This window comes from Chiloscyllium punctatum, unplaced genomic scaffold (assembly GCF_047496795.1).
Source record: "Chiloscyllium punctatum isolate Juve2018m unplaced genomic scaffold, sChiPun1.3 scaffold_1406, whole genome shotgun sequence".
NCBI classification, from domain to species: Eukaryota; Metazoa; Chordata; class Chondrichthyes; order Orectolobiformes; family Hemiscylliidae; genus Chiloscyllium; species Chiloscyllium punctatum.
In genome coordinates this window covers 20,001-30,000 of record NW_027311140.1, presented here as the reverse complement: position 1 = coordinate 30,000, position 10,000 = coordinate 20,001, and positions in this window count along the sequence as shown.

The window sequence follows — 10,000 nt, the reverse complement described above, 5'->3', positions numbered from 1 at the left end:
GGGCGGCAGAGCCATCGCACTTGGCCGGGTGGCAGAGGAGGACCAGACTATTCACAGATAGCGGCCCAACGACTCCCAGAGCCGGTCGTGCGGCGCGCGAGGTCTGCTCTCTTCACAAGAGGCTTTATTAGGGAGTGCTAAGGCAAGGTTCTGTGCCCTCCACCCTCATCGCAACACCCATGGGAGCCTCCGGTCGTCAATAGACCGCCGCACCGGCCTCTGACTGACTCTCAGAATGGACGGAAAGAGCCGGGTAAGCCTTTCAAAAGATTCGACCACGTGCCGAAAACTTTAGACTTCCGTGAGCTCTCCGGCTTGCACCGAGACCCGAAGTCGACGTGCTAAGCACCACGGGACCCCTTTCGCCTGCAGGTCCCGAGCCGCCTTTATTTGCTGTTACGAGCATCGTGTGCCCCATACCTGCGTGACGAGCACCGCAGGGCGGCAGAGCCATCGCACTTGGCCGGGTGGCAGAGGAGGACCAGACTATTCACAGATAGCGGCCCAACGACTCCCAGAGCCGGTCGTGCGGCGCGCGAGGTCTGCTGTCATCACAAGAGGCTTTAGGGAGTGCTCAGGCAAGGGTCAGCCCGCAGCCTTCCTGGCAACACCCAGGGGAACCAGGCCACTCGCGTCTCTCGCCTTCATTTTCGACACGAGCGCCTGCGGAGGGCCACCACCCCCTCCGATTGTCAAGAGACCTCCGCACCGGCCTCTGACTTACTCTCAGAATGGACGGAAAGAGCCGGGTAAGCCTTTGAAAAGATTCGACCACGTGCCGAAAACTTTAGACTTCCGTGAGCTCTCCGGCTTGCACCGAGACCCGAAGTCGACGTGCTTAGCACCACGGGACCCCTTTCGCCTGCAGGTCCCGAGCCGCCTTTTATTTTTGTTACGAGTATCGTGTTCCCCAAACCTGGGTGACGAGCACCGCAGGGCGGCAGAGCCATCGCGCTTGTCCGGGTGGCAGAGGAGGACCAGACTATTCACAAATAGCGGCCCAACGACTCCCAGAGCCGGTCGTGCGGCAGGCGAGGTCTGCTCTCATCACAAGAGGCTTTAGGGAGTGCTCAGGCAACGGTCAGCCCGCAGCCTTCTTGGCAACACCCAAGGGAACCAGGCCACTCGCGTCTCTCGCCTTCATTTTGGACACGAGCGCCTGTGGAGGGACGGCCGGAGTCAACGTGGGGTTTGCCCGCCCTCCAATAGTGTCAAAAGACCGCCGCACAAGTCTCTGACTGACTCTTAGAACAGACAGAAAGAGTTTGTCAAATCTGTCAAAAAATTGACAAAGTGTCAAAAATTCGACTTCCAAGAGCTCTCCGGCATGCACTCATACCTGTCATTAAAGTGCTATGCCCGTGGAACCGTTTTTCGGATGCCTTTCAGAACGGTCCCGCGCCGCCATTTTGTTCTAAAAATCGTGTTCCCATATATCTCCGGGTACCCCGCCAACCTCACTGCGGAAAAACTACAAGTGGCACTGAATGGGTCTGAATTCCAAATTTGACTGCATCGGTCTGGAACTCGGTCCGGTCAAAACCGTTTGGATTTTTCTCGGTCCGGACTTCCGCGACAGACAAAGTTAAAGTTTTCGGGCTGCAGGCACAAAACGACAGCTGGCCATTTGCCGGGCTCAATTCACCCAATTCCTCCGGCACTTCGGAGCACATGTTCGGTGTAAGTTTGCGAATCTTTCCCGATGCTGCAGCATTTTCCTCCGCTGACACTTAGAATATTTTTCACACTTTGCTGAAAATTTTTCTAAGTGTTTTTTTCCAAGTTTTCCTGGTTACTGATTTCTTCTTTTTAAACATTTTTCTAAGTTTTTCTGGTTACTGATTTCTTCTTTTTAAACATTTTTCGCAGTTTGTCTGGTTACTGATTTCTTCTTTTTAAACATTTTTCGCCGTTTTTCTGGTTACTGATTTCTTCTTTTTAAACATTTTTCGCCGTTTTTCTGGTTACTGATTTCTTCTTTTTAAACATTTTTCTAAGTTTTTCTGGTTACTCATTTCTTCTTTTTAAACATTTTTCTAAGTTTTTCTGGTTACTGATTTCTTCTTTTTAAACATTTTTCTAAGTTTTTCTGGTTACTCATTTCTTCTTTTTAAACATTTTTCTAAGTTTTTCTGGTTACTCACTTCTTCTTTTTAAACATTTTTCTAAGTTTTTCTGGTTACTGATTTCTTCTTTTTAAACATTTTTCGCCGTTTTTCTGGTTACTGATTTCTTCTTTTTAAACATTTTTCTAAGTTTTTCTGGTTACTCATTTCTTCTTTTTAAACATTTTTCGCCGTTTTTCTGGTTACTGATTTCTTCTTTTTAAACATTTTTCTAAGTTTTTCTGGTTACTGATTTCTTCTTTTTAAACATTTTTCTAAGTTTTCCTGGTTACTCATTTCTTCTTTTTAAACATTTTTCTAAGTTTTCCTGGTTACTCATTTCTTCTTTTTAAACATTTTTCTAAGTTTTCCTGGTTACTGATTTCTTCTTTTTAAACATTTTTCGCAGTTTTTCTGGTTACTGATTTCTTCTTTTTAAACATTTTTCTAAGTTTTTCTGGTTACTGATTTCTTCTTTTTAAACATTTTTCTAAGTTTTTCTGGTTACTCACTTCTTCTTTTTAAACATTTTTCTAAGTTTTTCTGGTTACTCACTTCTTCTTTTGAAACATTTTTCTAAGTTTTTCTGGTTACTGATTTCTTCTTTTTAAACATTTTTCTAAGTTTTTCTGGTTACTGATTTCTTCTTTTTAAACATTTTTCGCAGTTTGTCTGGTTACTGATTTCTTCTTTTTAAACATTTTTCGCCGTTTTTCTGGTTACTGATTTCTTCTTTTTAAACATTTTTCTAAGTTTTTCTGGTTACTCACTTCTTCTTTTTAAACATTTTTCTAAGTTTTTCTGGTTACTGATTTCTTCTTTTTAAACATTTTTCGCAGTTTTTCTGGTTACTGATTTCTTCTTTTTAAACATTTTTCTAAGTTTTCCTGGTTACTGATTTCTTCTTTTTAAACATTTTTCGCAGTTTTTCTGGTTACTGATTTCTTCTTTTTAAACATTTTTCTAAGTTTTTCTGGTTACTCACTTCTTCTTTTTAAACATTTTTCTAAGTTTTCCTGGTTACTGATTTCTTCTTTTTAAACATTTTTCGCAGTTTGTCTGGTTACTGATTTCTTCTTTTTAAACATTTTTCGCAGTTTTTCTGGTTACTGATTTCTTCTTTTTAAACATTTTTCTAAGTTTTTCTGGTTACTCACTTCTTCTTTTATAACATTTTTCTAAGTTTTCCTGGTTACTGATTTCTTCTTTTTAAACATTTTTCTAAGTTTTCCTGGTTACTGATTTCTTCTTTTTAAACATTTTTCTAAGTTTTCCTGGTTACTGATTTCTTCTTTTTAAACATTTTTCTAAGTTTTTCTGGTTACTCATTTCTTCTTTTTAAACATTTTTCGCAGTTTTTCTGGTTACTGATTTCTTCTTTTTAAACATTTTCCTAAGTTTTCCTGGTTACTGATTTCTTCTTTTTAAACATTTTTCTAAGTTTTCCTGGTTACTCATTTCTTCTTTTTGATCATTTTTCTAAGTTTTCCTGGTTACTGATTTCTTCGTTTTGAACATTTTTCTAAGTTTTCCTGGTTACTCACTTCTTCTTTTCAAACATTTTTCATCGTTTTTCTGTTTACTCATTTAGCACTTTCAGGCACTTTCCGATCATTTCCTCGTTCCCGATTTCACCCTTTAAAACGCTTTCGGGCATTTCCCTAAGTTTTGCGGTTCACTCGTTTGGGACTCACTGACACCTTCTCTAGCTTCCCTGCTCACTTTTTTCGTACTGTTGAGAAAATTCGAACCCTTTCCTTAACTATGCCGGTTACTGACTTCACCGCTTCAGACCCTTGTCCCCGTAATGAAAGATACCATTTCCCACCGTGGGAAATGCACGAAAATCGGACTGAACACGGGGGAGGCTCCCCCCTCGAAGGCGAGACCGTCGGCAGAACCGCCGGGTCAAACCCGGCTGAGCTACCCGGCTTACAAGTCTCAAAGTCGGTATGAGCAGTCACGTCCACCCCCATTCCCTTTTGGACCACTTCCCACGGTTCCAAATGCATGAAAATCGGCCTGTACACGGGGGAGGCACCCGCCTCGAAGACGAGACCGTCGGCAGAACCGCCGGGTCAAACCCGGCTGAGCTACCCGGCTCGGAAGCGCCAAAGTCGGGTTGAGCAGTCACATTCACTCCCATCCCCTTTTGGGCAACTTCCCACGGTTGGAAATGCATGGAAATCGGACTGAACACGGGGGAGGCTCCCCCCTCGAAGGCGAGACCGTCGGCAGAACCGCCGGATCAAACCCGGCTGAGCTACCCGGCTTACAAGTCTCAAAGTCGGTATGAGCAGACACGTCCACCCCCATTCCCTTTTGGACCACTTCCCACGGTTCGAAATGCATGAAAATCGGCCTGTATACGGGGGAGGCACCCGCCTCGAAGACGAGACCGTCGGCAGAACCGCCGGGTCAAACCCGGCTGAGCTACCCGGCTCGGAAGCGCCAAAGTCGGGTTGAGCAGTCACATTCACTCCCATCCCCTTTTGGGCAACTTCCCACGGTTGGAAATGCATGGAAATCGGACTGAACACGGGGGAGGCTCCCCCCTCGAAGGCGAGACCGTCGGCAGAACCGCCGGATCAAACCCGGCTGAGCTACCCGGCTTACAAGTCTCAAAGTCGGTATGAGCAGACACGTCCACCCCCATTCCCTTTTGGACCACTTCCCACGGTTCGAAATGCATGAAAATCGGCCTGTATACGGGGGAGGCACCCGCCTCGAAGACGAGACCGTCGGCAGAACCGCCGGGTCAAACCCGGCCGGGCTACCCGGGTTAGAAGCCCTAGAGTCGGGTTGAGCAGTCACAATCACTCCCATCCCCTTTTGAACCTGTTCCCACCGTTGGAAATGCACGAAAATCGGCCTGTACACGGGGGAGGCTCCCCCCTCGAAGGCGAGACCGTCGGCAGAACCGCCGGGTCAAACCCGGCTGAGCTACCCGGCTTACAAGTCTCGAAGTCGGGTTGAGCAGTCACATTCACTCCCATCGACTTTTGGGCAACTTCCCACCGTTGCAAATGCATGAAAATCGGCCTGTACACGGGGGAGGCACCCGCCTCGAAGTCGAGACCGTCGGCAGAACCGCCGGGTCCAACCCGGCTGAGCTACCCGGCTTACAAGTCTCAAAGCCGGGTTGGGCAGTCACGTTCACCCCCATTCCCTTTTGGATCACTTCCCACGGTTCGAAATGCACGAAAACCGGCCTGTACACGGGGGAGGGTCCGCCCTCGAAGGCGAGACCGTCGGCAGAACCGCCGGGTCAAACCTGGCTGAGCTACCCGGCTTACAAGTCTCAAAGTCGGGTTGAGCAGTCACGTTCACTCCCATCGACTTTTAGACCACTTCCCACGGTTCGAAATGCACGAAAATCGGCCTGTACACGGGGGAGGCACCCGCCTCGAAGACGAGACCGTCGGCAGAACCGCCGGGTCAAACCCGGCCGAGCTACCCGGCTTAAAAGTCTCAAAGTCGGTATGAGCAGTCACATTCACCCCCATTCCCTTTTGGACCACTTCCCACGGTTGGAAATGCATGAAAATCGGCCTGGACACGGGGGAGGCTCCCCCCTCGATGACGAGACCGTCGGCAGAACCGCCGGAACAAACCCGGCTGAGCTACCCGGCTTACAAGTCTCAAAGTCGGTATGAGCAGACACGTCCACCCCCATTCCCTTTTGGACCACTTCCCACCGTTGGAAATGCACGAAAATCGGCCTGTACACGGGGGAGGCACCGGCCTCGAAGACGAGACCGTCGGCAGAACCGCCGGGTCAAACCCGGCTGAGCTACCCGGCTTACAAGTCTCAAAGTCGGGTTGAGCAGTCACATTCACTCCCATCGACTTTTGGGCAACTTCCCACGGTTCGAAATGCACAAGATTCGGCCTGAACACGGGGGACGCTCCCCCCTCGAAGGCGAGACCGTCGGCAGACCCGCCGGGTCAAACCCGGCTGAGCTACCCGGCTCGGAAGCGCCAAAGTCGGTATGAGCAGTCACGTTCACTCCCATCCCCTTTTGGACCGCTTCCCACGGTACGAAATGCATGAAAATCGGCCTGTACACGGGGGAGGCACCCGCCTCGAAGACGAGACCGTCGGCAGAACCGCCGGGTCAAACCCGGCTGAGCTACCCGGCTTACAAGTCTCAAAGTCGGGTTGAGCAGTCACATTCACTCCCATCGACTTTTGGGCAACTTCCCACGGTTCGAAATGCACAAAATTCGGCCTGAACACGGGGGACGCTCCCCCCTCGAAGGCGAGACCGTCGGCAGAACCGCCGGGTCAAACCCGGCTGAGCTACCCGGCTTAAAAGTCTCAAAGTCGGTATGAGCAGTCACATTCACCCCCATTCCCTTTTGGACCACTTCCCACGGTTGGAAATGCATGAAAATCGGCCTGGACACGGGGGAGGCTCCCCCCTCGATGACGAGACCGTCGGCAGAACCGCCGGAACAAACCCGGCTGAGCTACCCGGCTTACAAGTCTCAAAGTCGGTATGAGCAGACACGTCCACCCCCATTCCCTTTTGGACCACTTCCCACCGTTGGAAATGCACGAAAATCGGCCTGTACACGGGGGAGGCACCGGCCTCGAAGACGAGACCGTCGGCAGAACCGCCGGATCAAACCCGGCCGAGCTACCCGGGTTAGAAGCCTCAGAGTCGGGTTGAGCAGTCACGTCCACCCCCATTCCCTTTTGGACCACTTCCCACGGTTCGAAATGCACGAAAATCGGCCTGTACACGGGGGAGGGAGCCGCCTCGAAGACGAGACCGTCGGCAGAACCGCCGGTTCAAACCCGGCTGAGCTACCAGGCTCGGAAGCGCCAAAGTCGGGTTGAGCAGTCACATTCACTCCCATCCCCTTTTGGGCAACTTCCCACCGTTGCAAATGCATGAAAATCGGCCTGTACACGGGGGAGGGAGCCGCCTCGAAGACGAGACCGTCGGCAGAACCGCCGGATCAAACCCGGCTGAGCTACCAGGCTCGGAAGCGCCAAAGTCGGTATGAGCAGTCACATTCACTCCCATCCCCTTTTGGGCCACTTCCCACGGTTCGAAATGCACGAAAATCGGACTGAACACGGGGGAGGCTCCCCCCTCCAAAACGAGACCATCGGCAGAATCGACGGGTCAAACCCGGCCGAGCTACCCGGGTTAGAAGCCTCAAAGTCGGGTTGAGCAGTCACGTCCACCCCCATCCCCTTTTGGACCACTTCCCACGGTTCGAAATGCACGAAAATCGGCCTGTACACGGGGGAGGCACCCGCCTCGAAGACGAGACCGTCGGCAGACCCGCCGGATCAAACCCGGCCGAGCTACACGGCTTACAAGTCTCAATGTCGGTATGAGCAGTCACGTCCACCCCTATTCCCTTTTGGACCACTTCCCACGGTACGAAATGCATGAAAATCGGCCTGTACACGGGGGAGGCACCCGCCTCGAAGACGAGACCGTCGGCAGAACCGCCGGGTCAAACCCGGCCGAGCTACCCGGCTCGGAAGCGCCAAAGTCGGGTTGAGCAGTCACATTCACTCCCATCGACTTTTGGGCAACTTCCCACGGTTCGAAATGCACAAAATTCGGCCTGAACACGGGGGACGCTCCCCCCTCGAAGGCGAGACCGTCGGCAGAACCGCCGGGTCAAACCCGGCTGAGCTACCCGGGTCGGAAGCGCCAAGGTCGGTATGAGCAGTCACATTCACTCCCATCCCCTTTTGGACCGCTTCCCACGGTTTGAAATGCACGAAAATCGGCCTGTACACGGGGGAGGCTCCGCCCTCGAAGGCGAGACCGACGGCAGAACCGCCGGGTCAAACCCGGCCGGGCTACCCGGGTTAGAAGCCTCAGAGTCGGGTTGAGCAGTCACATTCACCCCCATCCCCTTTTGAACCTCTTCCCACCGTTGGAAATGCACGAAAATCGGCCTGTACACGGGGGAGGCGCCCCTCTCGAAGGCGAGACCGACGGCAGAACCGCCGGGTCAAACCCGGCCGAGCTACCCGGGTTAGAAGCCTCAGAGTCGGGTTGAGCAGTCACATTCACCCCCATCCCCTTATGAACCTCTTCCCACCGTTGGAAATGCACGAAAATCGGCCTGTACACGGGGGAGGCCCCCCTCTCGAAGACGAGACCGTCGGCAGACCCGCCGGATCAAACCCGGCCGAGCTACACGGCTTACAAGTCTCGATGTCGGTATGAGCAGTCACGTCCACCCCCATTCCCTTTTGGACCACTTCCCACGGTACGAAATGCATGAAAATCGGCCTGTACACGGGGGAGGCACCCGCCTCGAAGACGAGACCGTCGGCAGAACCGCCGGGTCAAACCCGGCTGAGCTACCCGGCTCGGAAGCGCCAAAGTCGGGTTGAGCAGTCACATTCACTCCCATCCCCTTTTGGGCCACTTCCCACGGTTCGAAATGCATGAAAATCGGCCTGTACACGGGGGACGCTCCCCCCTCGAAGGCGAGGCCGTCGGCAGAACCGCCGGGTCAAACCCGGCTGAGCTACCCGGGTTAGATGCCTCAAAGTCGGGTTGAGCAGTCACATTCACCCCCATCCCCTTTCGGCCCCCTTCCCACGGTTGGAAATGCATGAAAATCGGCCTGTACACGGTGGGCGCTCCCCCCTCGAAGGTGAGACCTTCGGCAGAACCGCCGGGTCAAATCCTGCCGAGCTACCCGCGTTAGAGGTCTCAATGTCGGCTTCAGCAGTCACATTCAATCCCATTCCCGTTTGGACCTCTTCCCGCCGATGGAAATGCACAAAATTCGGCCTGAACACGCGGGACGCTCCCCCCTCGAAGGCGAGACCGTCGCCAGAACCGCCGGGTCAAATCCGGCCGAGCTACCCGCGTTAGAGGTCTCAATGTCGGCTTCAGCAGTCACATTCAATCCCATTCCCTTTTGGAACACTTCCCGCCGTTAACAATGCACGATATTCGGCCTGAACACGCGGGACGCTCCCCCCTCGAAGGTGAGACCTTCGGCAGAACCGCCGGGTCAAATCCTGCCGAGCTACCCGCGTTAGAGGTCTCAATGTCGGCTTCAGCAGTCACATTCAATCCCATTCCCGTTTGGACCTCTTCCCGCCGATGGAAATGCACAAAATTCGGCCTGAACACGCGGGGCGCTCCCCCCTCGAAGGCGAGACCGTCGCCAGAACCGCCGGGTCAAATCCGGCTGAGCTACCCGCGTTACAGGTCTCAAAGTCGGCTTCAGCAGTCACATTCAATCCCATTCCCTTTTGGAACACTTCCCGCCGTTAACAATGCACGATATTCGGACTGAACACGGGGGCCGGTCCGCCCTCGAAGTCAACACCGTCCGCAGAACCGCCGGGGCAAATCCGGCTGAGCTACCCCGCCCCCGAACACTCAAAGTCCCTCTGAAGCCTTGCATTCGCCTCCTTGGAAAATTGACGTCAAACATTACCAAAATCGGGGGCACGAGCACTAAAGCTAAGTCTCACCCTTTCCCTATCCCTAACCAGGAACCGAACGCCCACCCTCAGCCTCACACCAACGCCGGTGCCACTCCAGACAGACACACCCTTCAAAACCACACCCATCCGGCCATGCAACTCAAAAAGGGTCCAAATTCAGAAACACCCCCTTCAAAAGGCACTCCATCCTCGGCCACACCACCGGGACATGCTCCCCTCGGCGATAATTAAGCCCCCACCACTATTTGAAGCCAACCGCAGCCGCAACTCGAACGGAGAAATCAGTAACCAATTCAAAAATGCGCTTGGTTACTGATTTCTACTGAGACGAAAAAATTCTAAGTGTCGGTGGTTACTGATTTATACCAACCCGAAAATATTCTAAGTGTCGGTGGTTACTGATTTATACCAACCCGAAAAAATTCTAAGTGTCAGTGGTTACTGA